The sequence below is a fragment of the Diadema setosum genome, chromosome 3 (assembly GCF_964275005.1).
Source record: "Diadema setosum chromosome 3, eeDiaSeto1, whole genome shotgun sequence".
Lineage (NCBI taxonomy): Eukaryota > Metazoa > Echinodermata > Echinoidea > Diadematoida > Diadematidae > Diadema > Diadema setosum.
The window spans coordinates 11,606,567-11,622,473 of NC_092687.1; positions in this window are offsets into that span (position 1 = coordinate 11,606,567).

The window sequence follows — 15,907 nt, forward strand, 5'->3', positions numbered from 1 at the left end:
TTATCACATCAAAGTATTTCAGGAGACCAGATTCTGGGATCCAATGATGTCAGCACCATCCCTATATACACGTCCCTAGATAGCCCACTATTGACGAAAACGATTCAGTCACTTGTCGCTGTCTCTACCTAGATTCATTAGCTCACTAAAAACACGGCGTAATGCAGCAGTAATCGCCGATAAAGAGTCAATCAAAGATATATTTGGACAGATAAACATATGTAATCTCCATTTAAATACCCTCTAGTGTGACGTAGTAATAATTTCACTGGTTTGGACAGAAAAGTTACTTGGCTAGACAATTTCTGGATTTTACTCATTTCCGTCTCGGGGTTATTCCACGTCAAATTGAGCAAAACTGATCACAACACAGACAATTGTCGAATGTTCTTGTTAAAGAAACTACTTCTTAAAGGTAAAGAGTTGACAAAAGAGATGCAGTTACAGAATTCAAGGCAAGTGCGATATCTTCGACTGTCAGAGCTAGGTAAAAACGTCTTAATAAAAAAAGTCATTTTTAATTACCAGAAAAGTCCCTAAAACTCCAAATATTAGGCCCAAAAGAAGTAGGACAAGATAGCAGGAAGAGGACAGTAGAAAAATAGGAGAAAAGTTTAAAGATCTCAGAGAGAAAGGATCAATTTCGTCACTTTTATACGTTCATTGCCTTTAGATACTGGGTTCTTCTGGTGTATGATTTCACATCGAATTGATCATGCAAACTGAATAGAGCGAAATGTACAAGCGTTTCTGTGGCATTGAAAATAACTTTATTACAAGCAGGCTGAGTGAAAAAGAGTAATAGATGAATATTCACTTACCATGTTGCTGTGCTATCGTCAGTAGAAGATCTAGACGATAGATTTTTGGATTTCCCAAATGTCATCGCTCATTCTATATAGATAGGGTGTTCTTTATGAAGCCAGCGGATTTCTGCCAAAAGCAGTTACACTCTGGAGAGATCAGAAACGCAAAATTATCCAGCATTTGTCATTTCCAAGAGACTTACTATCCATATATTTTTACTTAGGTCGTTTAATGAATATGTCCTGCGAGTGTTATGCATAGCACTTTTGTAGGATCTTGAAAGATAGAGTGTTAGGAAAAAGATTAGAGAGTGATGTACAATGTCTAGGGCAGAGTTCGTTTCCGTCCCATGCCAGGGTACAATATTATCATCCGGAAGAGTCTGGGACCTTGGGAGGGTATTGATCATATCCGGTTCGTTGCCTTCCCCCCTCTTCAGTCAACTTAATACCTCCCAAATAGTGTGTATTCTCACTATTTGAAGATTGAACAGCCGATGAACCTGTGATAATAATTTCATGTGTGTGATTGTGCATCATTCTATAAAGTTGCATCACTTAATGTCGGGAATCTATTGCATGGCCTCTACAATGTGGAGGAAATCAAATAAACATTCAAGGGAAAAATACTTTGTGTGTGTGTATGTGTGTGTGAGTGTGTGTGTGTGTGTGCGTGTGTGCATTGTAATCAATTATTTTCTCCGATTGCAAGAAGCATACATCGTGCAATAGTTCATAGAAAAGGCTATGGTAGCACTGCAAGACTTTGTATTATTGTGGCATTGCATGATTCTCTCGATTGAAGGTGACATTTTGATGATAATGCAAATTCGCAGCATTACTTTTAATGTCTCATAGCATTGGCAGTATAATAGTACTATACTTGCGATCCCTCTTCCCACCTCAAGGGGTCTTTATTTTTCTGCCAAATTTGCCACACTTGTCCTCTAAAAAGTATGTTATTAAAAAAAGTTTGAAAAAGTCTTTTTTAATCATCAGTATTCATAGGGAGGGGGAGAAGGATAGGGCGATTCCAACTACATGTATTAGAATTGAATCGGGATACATTCTAATAATTGCATTTCAGTGTCATCATAGAGATAGCGTGTCCCTTCTTCAAGTGATGTCACCAACCGTAAAGACACAGCGAATGTCTTGGTACAGTTCCAAGAATAGACTGGGGCGCAAGTAGGCAGAAAATGGTACCAAAAATGTGACATTCATTCTTGAATATCTCCAGTATTCAAAGATGACCATTGAATTTGCCTTGCCTGACGGAATATGCTCATGTTAGTTAAAATACATGCGTATATTTGACATCTTTAGAGAGTCTGTTTAATTTATTCTCAACCTCTCTAGGATATACATGTACTGATACAGTCGATTCACAGAGCTATTTGTTTGCACGCCATCTGTAATCTTAACGCCATTCAGATACCAGACAACATCGTCAGAACCCAAGACATCCCGGGCAGTACAGAGAGCTGTTACTTCCTGGTTTGGTGATAGAAGACTTGGCACGTCTAATGACAAAGTAGCTCCGCCTACGTGAATGAAATCAGACAGAAATGTGAAATACAGAAAGCAGAGAAATCTCTTCTTTATACATGTTTACACATCTTCTGTTTTTCTTGAAAGGCAACTCATATTGTAGAAAGTGTTAAAATACTGATTTTCTTTAAAGTTTGTTGACCTTCTTGTCTCCATATCATATTCCTACGTAACACAATGCATTTTAAATATTAATTTTGTCTGTACGAGTAGTTACAATAAGAGCCAGATGTAACCCGAGATGATTCTTTTTCTTGTTAAAATTATCTAGCATACATTTAGTTGCAGAATGAATTTACAGGAATAAATAAAGAATTTGTTTTCTGTTTCAAACAATAGAATAAAAACGAGACAAAAAACAACAACAATACAACATGATGTAAGGTCTGCTTACCCGAATAGCTAATGGCGAAGGAGAAAAGCCCAGCGAGGAATAGAATCCGTTGACCAGGCATCACGTCAAGCATCAGTCAAATCCTGAGAGTAGAAATTAAGAAAAGAGTTAATGAACAATTGCTTGTCTACAGGAGTGACAATTTTTACGACAATCTATAAGACGCCTTCAGTTTCTCTAAAAGGAACTCTTAGAGCCGTCCATTTATTGTGAGAAAGATTCTACTCGTCATTTTGTATCAATTCGTTAAAATATTGTGAGCATCATCTTAAATCTCTTGCATTGATATCACCTTCAAGTACTTCAAGGTAGGTTCTGTTGACAACAATGCCTGACTGAAAAGGATATATCCCTCTAAAACAGCTGCTGAAGGCTTTTGCACCGAGGCCTATTTGCATCTGTGGAGTGGCACGGATTTTTCTGAAGTCGCACACGCCTTTGTGAATGTGTATGCGCGCAGACGGTCATTCGTTCGTTTGAAGACCGATAAATCCGCGTTTGGGTTTTCTTGCAAAACATTCGTTTTCAACTGACCAAAGCAAACTGTCAAACTTGACCAATGAATTTACAGCAGGATATAATGCATAGAAGGAACTGCATTGTTTAATCCCCGTCGTATCGTACAGACAACAGAACTATATTTCTTACGAACGCGGAATGATAATGAGCCATTATGATTTGCATTTCAGTCACTCCGCCACACCCACCTGATAGAGATAGGACCATTGTGTAAGTCCTTGTCAACATAAGTGTCCTAAGTATCAACAGTACATCCTGGTTTCAGGTCTGATGTGTACATCCACTTTCGTAACGTGCTATTGTAGGAGGGTTGATGTGCTACAGGAGGGTTGATTACAACTCCTCCTGAGGGATCTGATTTTTCAGCATATATTTAAAGCTCATAGTTCTTCATAGTATTGGAGATTTTGTTTGTAAAAGATATACTATGTATCCTGTAAATCTTATCTTCAACAGCATTCGTTCACTTGTGAAGTTGCAAACCATCGTACTTGGTGATCCGTTTTATGTTCTGTTTGACGTATCTTCAATAAGTCTTTATTAGTGTATGTATTGGTGTGATATCTTCTAATAATAGTGTATATAATACGAGCGTTTTCTTTAATATGCATCGTGCTTTCTTGGTAGTCTTGTATGCAAGACTTTGTATCATGCTATTCTTCTTTGGTTGGCAGAGTATTCTGATATCGACGTTAATATGCACATCGCAAGTCCAATAACATCATAAAATGGAGACATTTTTTTCTTCCTGTTTATATAGGAAACAATTGTTTGTGACTCTTGGCATTGTAAGCCGACTCGCAGGGAAGGATATGACTATACTTCCTCAAATGAAACCTAATTGATATGATAGATGACACTTTATCCATTCGAAACCACACATTAAGGTACATTTCACACATCCAAGTCAAAGAGGGAATATGTTTCATTAAGTACATGAAATAAACGCGTTTGCATGTATACACACACAAGTAGCATATATGCTATATACACTATAATGTGTATATGATTGTATATTTATATGAAGAGTTCCTTTCCAAAAGGTGCTAAATCCACTTTTTGACTGGAAGGAGAATTGTTTTCACATGCTTTTAAGTGTTTATATTAAATGACTTTATGCACATGAAAATGTGCCTTAGAAAAATGTACTTGTCTACACTGATTTCTTTAAGAATTTATATTTCGGGGCTTTTGTGAATTTAACACTTGTAGGAACAATTCTTTTAGCATGATGGTGATATTCAAGACGTAAATTTTGTTTTTGTTATCGATTTTTGTTACTTGATGTATTTTCCTTTGATAATTTGTTGTCTCTACACATTCTCAACTTGATCTCTCCATAAGATAGAAATGAAAAATTTCACAGGCAATAATCAAGTAATATGTGGGTCGTATCTCACTGTCGAGTCAAAGCACGGTTAAGCATGCAAGCGGGTTTCTGATTGGATTGTGCTGGATTTAGCATCTTTTGCAACAAAATTCCTTTTTCATCACCTGATTTCTTCATTTTCGCACTATAATTTCATTGCATTTACTTTCAAAAGGTTACTATGTGGGACTGCTAAAAATGAGTACATTTTTATCAAAAAGCCCAATGTGATGAAAACTGTTCATAGACACACTCACACACACACACACACACACACATATATATATATATATATATATATATATATATATACATATATATAGACATATATATATATATATATGTATATATATAAAGAGAGAGAGAAAGAGAGAGTGAGGGAAAGAAGACATTGATTTGAGTAACAGACACTCATGTGATGATCGAATATTTTTGGTTATAGGAGAAAACATTTTTGATTGAGCTCCCCAAAATTTCTCAAAATTTCCGCAACATACAAATTCAAGATCAAAACTGAAAAAAAAAAAGTACTATAATCTACTTTATCCATGTCCTACCTGTATCTCTGTGTATTGTTTAATGACTTTTCTGTTACTGTGTATCATGTCATGTTTAGTTAAATGTCTAAATCAAAGCGCCGCGAGCGTCTGAAGGCGAACCTGTGCGCTATACAGTAGTCGTCACCATTATTATAATCAATAGCCGGGTTCACACGTACACCAATTAGCGGGATACAAATCTCGAGATTTGCATCGCGATCGTCATCCCGAGTTTTTTGCACGTGTGGACAGAAAAAAACCCGAAAATTAGCGGGATAAGCATCGCGATGCTAATCCCAAGAAATCTTGCGCTGGTTCGTCAATTAGCGGGATAATTGGCCCCGCGCTGGTACGTGTGAACGGTCGGGATTAGAATCTCGAGTTTTTATATCCCATCATGCAATGCGCACATCACAACAGCGAGGTCTCTGCGAAGGACAAAGGGAAGTGCGCGCAGGTAGTGATAGAGAAGGGCGCTGTGTGACCCAGTTTGAAGGCTTTGCTGTTATCTCTATCGGCAATTAGCGGGATAATTCGGTACGTGTGGACGCTCGCCAAAGCGGGATACCGATCGCGATCGCTATCCCGCTAATTTGGTACGTGTGGACGCTCGCAAAAAAACTCGGGATGAGCATCGCGATCGTCATCCCGCTAATTTGTATGTGTGAACCCGGCTAATGTTATTATTATCACTATTATATTGCGGTAAACTTCAAAACAGCACACATTGGGCATTAGCCATGGCAATGGGACATGCCGAGAAATCAAATTACCGTGAGTACAGAGTACAAGGGTTTTGTCAGTCAAAATAATACAGTAGATGGCATTGGTATTTCATGACCTGATGACAGTTATAATTATTTCCATTGATGTCATGGGTATAGCTGCTACTTTTTCATTGTTTATTGTTTCCTAGTTGCTGAAGCGTACTGCATTGTACGTTGTTGTTGTTGCTGTGCTTTTACTCGATGAAGTTAAACTAGCTATCAGAAAGTCCCCAGGATACTTTGCTCAGTGTGTTCTGCAGGCTTTTCGTTTCGAATCTCACGATATCACGATCCAGGGGAGTCACTTGAACATTGGTTTTGTATCACGCCTTTCACTGTCTACAATTCGTTTTTACACGCTCCTTGACGTATTATTGGAATTTGGACCTCGTCAGATATTTCCCGCTAAAGCGTCAAGAGAATCACTATAATGAGGTTGACGCCGTGCGAAGATATCCTCACCATCAAGTATGTGCTGGCGCTATTTTGGCAAACTTGTTTCACGAACGGAGTTGTGAAATGCCTTGGAATCTGCCTACCGGACATCACCGTGGCACTGGACCTGACAGCCATGGACACGGGGATCATGTTCGGACTCTACAGTGCTGCACGTTCCTGTCCAGGTTGGAATTGCAAGTTTCAATAAACAAGAACATGTATACATCAAAGGTGTGGTCTTGATAGCAATACCATATTCATAATGGTTTTGATCATTAACTAAAATTTGTAGAGACCATAGGAATTTATTATGTGCAATCTTTTATTTGGAAACAATTTATGATTTATTCCCATTTTGATAGAGTGTTTGTTGCTGACATCAAACAACAACAGTACTGCTCCTTGTCAGTGTGCCCTATCTTAACACAAAAATATACGGATCCCTTACATGATCACCTATAAATTACACTTTCGAATTAGCTCCCCTTACAATTAGAAGACTGTCTACCCTTGATTTTTTTTCATTGCTCTAAGAGCCTTCTTCTTAAGACATTATTGATTGCATCTTTCCAGTTAATACAGAGTTAATTCTAATTATCATGCACCTTATAATTGCGCATTAATGGTATTAATGTTGATAATAATGGTAACATACTAATGACGAATTTTAAGGCGCCATGTCTATCACAAAGTGGCACTCTTGGCGCAGAAAGATGAGACCTCTTCTTACATTTTTCATTTGGAAAGAAACTCCAGACTCCAGACTTGAAAAACTTTGCAAATCATGCAAAGTGAATGTCGATGGGTTATGTAATGACTATAATCATAATCATAATACACTAAGGTTAAACATGACAATAGATGCATGAGAATATATGTATCTGTGTTTGTATATTTGGGTGTTTTATATCTTTACATAATTATCTTTACGCGATAGATATTCTGGGAACTATCTACATCGATGTAACGTTGAAACGTCCCAAATCCCAGCACATGGTTAAACCGTTTTAAACTATGAAATGATAAAAAAATGAGAAATACGAAAGAACTACAGATATTGTAGGGACTGTCGGATTAACAATCTGAGAACAGAGACGGTATCATGACCAGAAGAAAATACCAGGAGATTCCACAACAAGGCAAGCACACGCATGTCACATATACCAGGAGATTCCACAACAGCACACAAATACACTAACACAGCTTAATGCCTGGCAGATGGTAGATGGTAGAAGTGTACATCAGTATATTATTCACGTTCAATCGGTGAACACACTGGAATAGACAACATATAATATGCTATAAACACAATATCTCAAACGTTATGGAAGATGGATGAATACAATTTATATCAGTTTTTGAACCATAACATGAAGAATACAAACACTATTATACGCCACGTTTTAATCCAGTGCCAAACGGTTGATCGGGTTTGCATAGAAATGGAGGTGAATTTCGGCAACGTCTCTCTTGTCCAACTCCCACCAACGACCCACTGAGCTTTGTTATCGTTTCGACGAGTATATGATACAGAGCGTTTCGATTTTTTTTTTTTCAATCTCCTAGATAATGGGGTTTAGCACGTATGAGGTATCGGTCCCGATTTTGCATCTTTGACGCGTAGGGTATTTTGGAAGCATCCTCTTGATATAGTAAGGTGCGGTCAAACTGGTAAAAGATCGCGAAGTGAATTACACCTGTACATCAAGCTCTCCAGGTCAGAGGTAAGAAAGGAGGGCTAAAGATGTCTTTAGGCGTGGTCAGACTGGCAAAAGATCGCGAGCTTTAAGATCACGAAGTCTCCCCGATCTTTTGTCGTGCGGTTACACTGGCAAAACTTCGAGATCTTAAAGCTCGCGATCTTTTGCCAGTCTGACCACGCCTAAAGACATCTTTAGCCCTCCTTTCTTACCTCTGACCTGGAGAGCTTGATGTACAGGTGTAATTCACCATTAAGTCTCTAACAAAAAGACAGATATTTAATTACTCAAGTCGTTAATTTTGGACTTACCTACGGTGCGTGTAATGTGAATGGAGCTTCTGCTTTATTGACCTCAGGCTTTACATGGTTTGGGACTCTTAAAAAGGAGAATGGTACACACACAATGGTTATCATGTCTATCACACACACGCACGCACACTCACGCACAAAATGTACACATAAACCAGTTTTAAAGTCTCAGATGTTTTCGCCTCAAGAATCGCCAGCACATATTGTATCCAAATTAGCTAAAATGATGACGCTATAATGATTTAAGTCACTTTCAGTGATTGAAAAACTTTAAGAGTTACTTACTTGGTCATCTAGCCTTACCAACGTGAGGTTCATCATGTATAGGCTCTATAATACACTCTCGCACACACACATACATCCACATGCACACATACACACACACGCACACATACACACCCAACACACACACACACACACACACACAATTATATGTGTTTATGCAAACAGAATATTTTTGAGGCGATTGCAGCTGCACCTTCCTCCTTTCTGCATATAAATCATCATACTATCTGTAGTGTGTGTGTGTGTGTGTGTGTGCACGCATGATTGTCCAGGTGAACTTGCCAGCGTCCATTGTGTGTCTGTGTGTGTGAGTGATGCGGTTTGGCTTCTTTTCTGTGGACCTTCCCCCGCAAGCATCTGCTTTTCTGGGGATGTTCCCCGCACATCATCATAATTATTGAATATGAATGTTACATACTCTAGACTGACGTAGATCCATTCTGTATCATTATTCTATATCATACTATGAATTTTCAAATATTTGTTGCTATGCACTGATCTCTAGATGTATGTTACACGTATAAATCGTGTGGAAACTTAATACATGAAGTGAAATGAAACGATATCAGTGTTTCTTACATACATGAGAAACTACAAAATTCCACAATATTCTAGTTTAGGATCTGATTTTGGTGATGCCGATCTTATACATCGCGTTTGATTGATTTCACTCCAATTATGAACGTCACCTTGACCATGGTATCGAATTTATGAATTGAGGAATTAAAGGTGAACACTTTAACAGTTCTGAATCGATCCCCACAATACAGGTCCAGTCGTCGCTTATCTGTACCACTACAACATCGGTCGAAGGGTTCTTGTGGTTTCTGGAGCAGTTTTCTCGTCGATTGGCATTATTTTCTCTTCTCTGTCAGCAAGTAGCTCCTTTTTCATTGCCTCTGTAACTTTGTCAGGTAAGAAACGGCAGATAACTTTATAAAAGTTAACATTATGGAGCAAGATGTGTTCGTTGTCACATCCAGCATTCATCTCTAAAGCTAGAGATTATAATGAAATTTGTTAGTTTAGACGATTTTTGTAGTCAATATGTTCCGTCCGTCATTGTGGTATGGTTTAAAAAAAAAAATCATATCAACATTTCATACTGAATTCATGCAGACAATCATTTGTTGGGACCTACATTGAAAAGACCCCCGCTCCTTTGTAGTATTTCCATGTTTCATTTAACATTATCATGATGGTATACATTGCATGTTTGTACATGCAATCGCTCTCTGTCTTCTGTTTGTTATGTGCAAAATGATATATGATTTTTAAATGAAACAGAATAAAGTTCAAGTTCAATTCCAAGAAACAATTCCCGCTACCTATCAAAGGAGTATGATATACATAATATATATATATATATATATATATATATATATATATATAGTACATCAATATGAAAGTATTTGAATCTATTTCCACACATCGTGATGGTAACTTTAAAGGTTTTGTTGACGTTCAAATTGCTGACATTTATAGCACAAAATAGGTAAAATCTATGACTGTTATTGATTATTTGCCTTGATTTTTGCGATGCCCTGCAAAATAACCTTCCGTTCATCTTACGTAAAACTTCATTAAGTACGCTCATTTCCTGGAAAAGGCGTATATCAAAGGTTCTTGAATGACGAAGGTGTGAAAACAAGGTGAACTGCTCTAAAAAAAAAAAAATGTCCTTCAACCCTTCTTTCAGGACTTGGAAGTGGTATCATTTCGACGGTTGTTATCATTGGACTGAGCAACGTACAACCAAGTCGTTTCAGCACGAACTTTGGTATTGGAAAATCTGGCTATGCCGTCGGCATGGCGGTGATTCCTCTACTGGCTGATTTCCTACTGAAAGTCTACGGATGGAGGGGTGCACTAGGCATCATAGGTGCTCTTATCGGGAACATCGTGCCGTTGGTCTTTTCACTGGACGTTGACCTTAAGCCTGAAGAGGAGAAAGGCGACGGATACAACCATTGCCCTTCGCAGGATCAAGGGGCCGAGACTGCCCGGGAGCGTCCGTCCTCCGGCGAGTCAGCTAAGTCCAACAACTCATCCAGCTCTAGGACTTTAATAGCATCTTTTGGGGGCACTAAAGACAAAGACCCTGGGGATATTAAGAAGTATTCCTTTACGTCGTATATCTTTGGACTTTGGAAAAAGACCTTATTTTATCAAGACCCGTGTCAAAATGTCGTGATGGTATGTTCTTGTGTGTTCTCGATGATAAGCGGGTCTTGGTATGCCTTCCTTATTCCAAGGGCCATGGATCGAGGGATCTCATCTTCAAGCGCATTATATCTAGGCTTCTCAGCAGCCTTCGCCTCGTTTTTGGGCCGAGCTTTCAGCGGGCCTGCATCCCAACATATTTCACCAGTCGACGTTTTCCTGGCCATGACAGTTGTGTGCATCCTGTCTCTACTTCTCGACCTACTCGTATTCAGTTACCTGGTGATGTTATTTTCAGCATTCTTCACCACTCTGTCCCTATCAATGAACGCCAATTTGATGACCGTCGTAAGCAGAGCACGTTCTCCGCTGTCTCACTTCCCATTGCTACTTGCGATATCAAACATCGTAGAGATCATTGGCTACTTTCTTGGACCGTTCTTCGTTGGTAAGATGACACTGAATTGATTTCTGTTAAAATGAACTCTATGTTTTCTTTATGTTTATGTATTGTACCTTATGACCCCCCTCCCCCCCCCCAAAAAAAAAAACATTCAGACTTTTTGCAAAGATAACTTCAAAAGTACTGAATCAATCAAAATGTAATTTCAAGAGTATGAAAATATAACTGTAGTATTCCCTACATCCTGCAGTAAACCCCATTCGATTTGCTTCAGTGGTCACAGAGAAATGGGTATCATTGGAAAGCAGGTCAAAAGTCCGTTCCCTCGAAGTTTTCTAAGGAGACGCGTTATACATTATGTTCACACCTTACAAATACCAAGCTGTTCATTTTGTTCATTGACAACAACAACAAAAAAACTCTTTTGAAAAAGTGAATGTTTGTTTCTTTTCATTTTCAATTAAAGAAGCACTTTAATGATAAATGAATTACATGAAAAAGGATGCAGTTTTCTGAGTTTTGCAAAAGTTAGTAACATGTGAAAATTGATAATTAAAGAAAGACATGAAATTATTAAGTCATTGAAGACCGGATTGAGGTCTTCTCCCCCTCTGGCTTACTGTTTTCTGTTTTCTTTTCTTCTTCTTCTTTTTTTTTCTCTCTCTCTCTTTTCATCAAGATGACCATGACCATATTTACATATTCACAAATTTGTATACACACATATCGATGTAATGTTTTGCACAAAATTTGAATTTATTTGTTGGGTCCCCTGTCAGTTGAGAACAAAATATTTTCATTCATATATGAATGCAAAGAACATCCAAGCGATAAACTTTGGAGAAATGGACCCATGACATGCATTACAAAGATCCCCATTTCTCCATGACCACAAAACCAAATTGAATGGGGTTTTCTGCATGATGTAGGAACCAGACGTTATAGTCTTATAGCCTGAAATAGCAATTACATTGTTTAATTACTTTGAAAGTTATCAATGCAAACAGACTGATTGTCACTGTTTGTTTTGGGTTTTTTTTTCTTTCTTTTTTTTTTTGGGGGGGGGCATACTGTATGTTCATCATATTCATACAAGTGTATGTAATACGTGTAAACAAATGTAAATTTACACAAAAGCAGGTGATGACTCTTCAACTTAAGTTGATATATATACAAAACAGGCATATTTTATATTAACCCAATCAATTCCCCGGCATTTGAATCTCATTAGTAGATCCAGCTGAGGCACGAAACTGGTTATTATTCATTACTCTCTGCCCTAAAAATGAATACGCACATGAAGGGTTGAAGAATTGTTCCGTTGGCTTATCGAGCTTGGGTCTGCCTGAACCGCTATGAAGTCTCCGTGGCAGAGCGGTTAAGGCGTAGACGTTCCATACCAAAGGATCCGGCGCAGACCATTTTTTTCAACTCTTGCTCTTTTTTTTTCAAAACAAGAGAAACAGTAAGAGGAATAATAATTCCAAACTACGCTCCGTTTTCTTTTTCGTCATTGACACACATATATATTTATGTATACATTTATATACATACACACATTGTGTTTAACAGGTGATGAAATAAAGATGATACACTTTTGATCTTTAAACATAACTCAATATAGCATTCTTCACGACAATACTGAAACTGACATGCGTTACATTTTACAATTTTGCTGAATATTGGTTGAATTAGTGTAATTAGATTCATGTCTTGTTTTTTTAAGTTAAGTCTCCGATTTTGTTCATTTTCAAACTCTCTGAGTCTTGTCAATCATTTTCCATGTATAAGCACATTTTTTTTTTTGAAGAGACATCTGAGGGTGTTTAACATTTATCGAGAAACCCTGCCAAAACTCAGAATTTTTGTAAAACTTAAGAAGCATATTGTACCAGATATACCATTGTATACCCATCAAGACTTTCATAGTCAAACAAACACACAACCCAATACTGTGGTCATTAAATTTGCTATTTCACGGCACATATTATGCTTTGCCCGTGCCAGCTGCACAGTAACTCCGCAGTAATACCTGAAGTGCACCAGTGAACGCCGAAAATATAACCCCGCTTGATCTCCGCGAGTTGCGCGCGGGTGCGTAAGCTCATCTCATTCATTTGCACGCAGCATGCGGCCAGCGTACGGACCCAGCCGCTACCAACAAAAGCTTCCATTTATATGTGATTGGAAGAATTCTCACTTCACTTCACCCATAAAACATAAACTTCACATCTCACTTCACCCATAAAACATAAACTTGTTCTGAGATAGCATTGTGAAATAGATAGTTACGGTGTTCTATCTTTTTTTTTTCGATATTAAAGATAAGTAAAAAACACAGTTATAAGTCAAGTGAGACTTCATAGGTTTGCAATATCTTTCACTAATTTTCTTACTTTGTCTTACAGGTATGATCGTCAAAGCTAATGGATCGTATCAGGTGACTTTCTGGCTCCTTGTTGCGTTAAGTGGCTTTCTTTTCGTCATGATGCTTCCTCCACGGTTTATAAAGAGCCCCCTGGTTGACCACGACTAGTATATGTTGGGTGCTGTGCCATAGTGAATACGACTCCCGACTCCCAACCGGAAGACCAGAGTTCGATTTCCGCCCAGTAATTACGTCCTTTGACAAGATGTTTTTACCTGCCATAACCCTCTCGCAAATGCACAAAAAAATGCAAAAGCAACATCATAATGCTTACCCCATAAGCGGCAGATAGAGCTTGAAAGGAAGCGCTAGACAAAAAGATGTGTAAATGACCAAAAGGAATTCTGTGGAATTAGGAATTAAGTGGGTATTTAAGTTATGAAACACTAACTTTTACTTAAATGTAATCGCTTTGTATAGCAATGGTATGTATATGAACAAGTTTTAACGTTTCTATTCATTTCGTGACTTTTTGACACTTTTGACAGTTCAAAAGTAGGCAAACTGAAGTTGAGGTCGTAAAATTAAGTAAGCGTAATGAGTAATATTAATTTGTGATGGTGTGTGGTAACCTTGTCTATTTGTGAAGCGAATGGTGACATTTATGCCATATGTGTCTTGTATGCTAATGTAAAGCCTACCTGTTTCGAGTTGGAGCATATTACTGAAAGTCGACTGGCCTATATTCCCAATCAAATTGGAACTTAAATTAAGGGGACGAAGAGAGACAGGAAAATTCGCAGCCGTTACATACTTGATGCGATTTACGGAGAGGTAAAGGTGCTGTAAGTTTGGAACATCGCTACGGAGTTCTGTCGTAATCTCACTAATTGCATTATCTTTCAAATGGAGTGATTGGATGGAAGTATTGTTGTGAAACGTTGTGGCGAGCGATACACTTTTATGCTCTCTCATAGGCAAGAATATATTCGTTGGAACATTCCGCAATAAACTTTGGTCGAGCGTAAGCCATCTGGTTTCTGGTATTTCTTAGAGAAGCTTTCGAGATTTATCTAATGACACTTTCTGGACGTCGCTGTAGACAAGGGTGCAAGTCTCGTGAAAACTTAGGCTGGAAAGGAGAAAAATGTGTGAGGAGTTTAGAAACGTATTCTTTCTCTGCAGCTTGACTTTTCAGAATAGAGGTCATTAGTGATCAGATATAATACACACTAACATAGATGTCATCACTACACTCATGTAGCCCCAACGCGAATTTTGGGCCTATTATATTTGATGTCGAGCTCATCACTCATTGACCTTGTTCATCTAGTGTTTAGGTCACAAGATGTATGACTCGTGGGCTGCGTAACTCATGGGCTCTACGACTCTTGAGTTGTTTGACTTGTGACGTACACCTGATGAGGTGGGCCTGTTGTTTTCTGGTTAGCATCTTTCACCCTTTCATCCAGTTCAAGGGACTTTGCCATATGCCTGTTCACATACTATTAAGAATCAACCTAAAATATGGTACTCCTTTCCCCACCTTCCAAGTTTAAGCGTACGAATTTTGTCCAGTGCAAATTGGATAATGTTGCACATAATTTCATGCAAGCTAGGCTTCATAACTATTAAACCCAAACATAAACATTATATTTGAGGTCACTGCCATTACTGAAGACACGTAAGCTTCAATTCATTTCTGGAGTAATTCACCGCTCACATTCCTGAGACCTTTTACTATGAACCAATGCTCTGTGGAATATGTTTATTGCCTACATGCTTTGATTATAACGTCAAGGCGTGATTTGTACATGATTAAACTTTTAGGATTAAACCAATGAAGCCAAACTTCAATATTTGTAATCCTACACAAATTTTGATATTCTAAAAGTCTGACCTCACATTGTCCTTATATGTCAAAGTTGGATATACACAGGGTAATGACCAATGTTCTGTGGAATGAGAAGACACTTCTATTGTAGCATAAATGCTTATAGCATAATGCATGATTGCACACCAGGTATACGGTTAACCATTGAATATACGTCAAATATCAATATTCTGATATTTTGAGGTCATTGACCTGTCTCAGTCCTCGGAGGTCAAAGGCAGAGACATGTAAATAATTTCCCTTGATCCGAGGAATAGCAAAACGATTCAGTTGTAACACAAATGAAATTTTAAGACATCGTTATGTTTATCATCAACCAATTGCACCAAATATCAAGATCTGATAATTTGAGGTCATTGACCTCTGAAGATCATCAGAGGTCAAAGGTAGAAACCTGTCA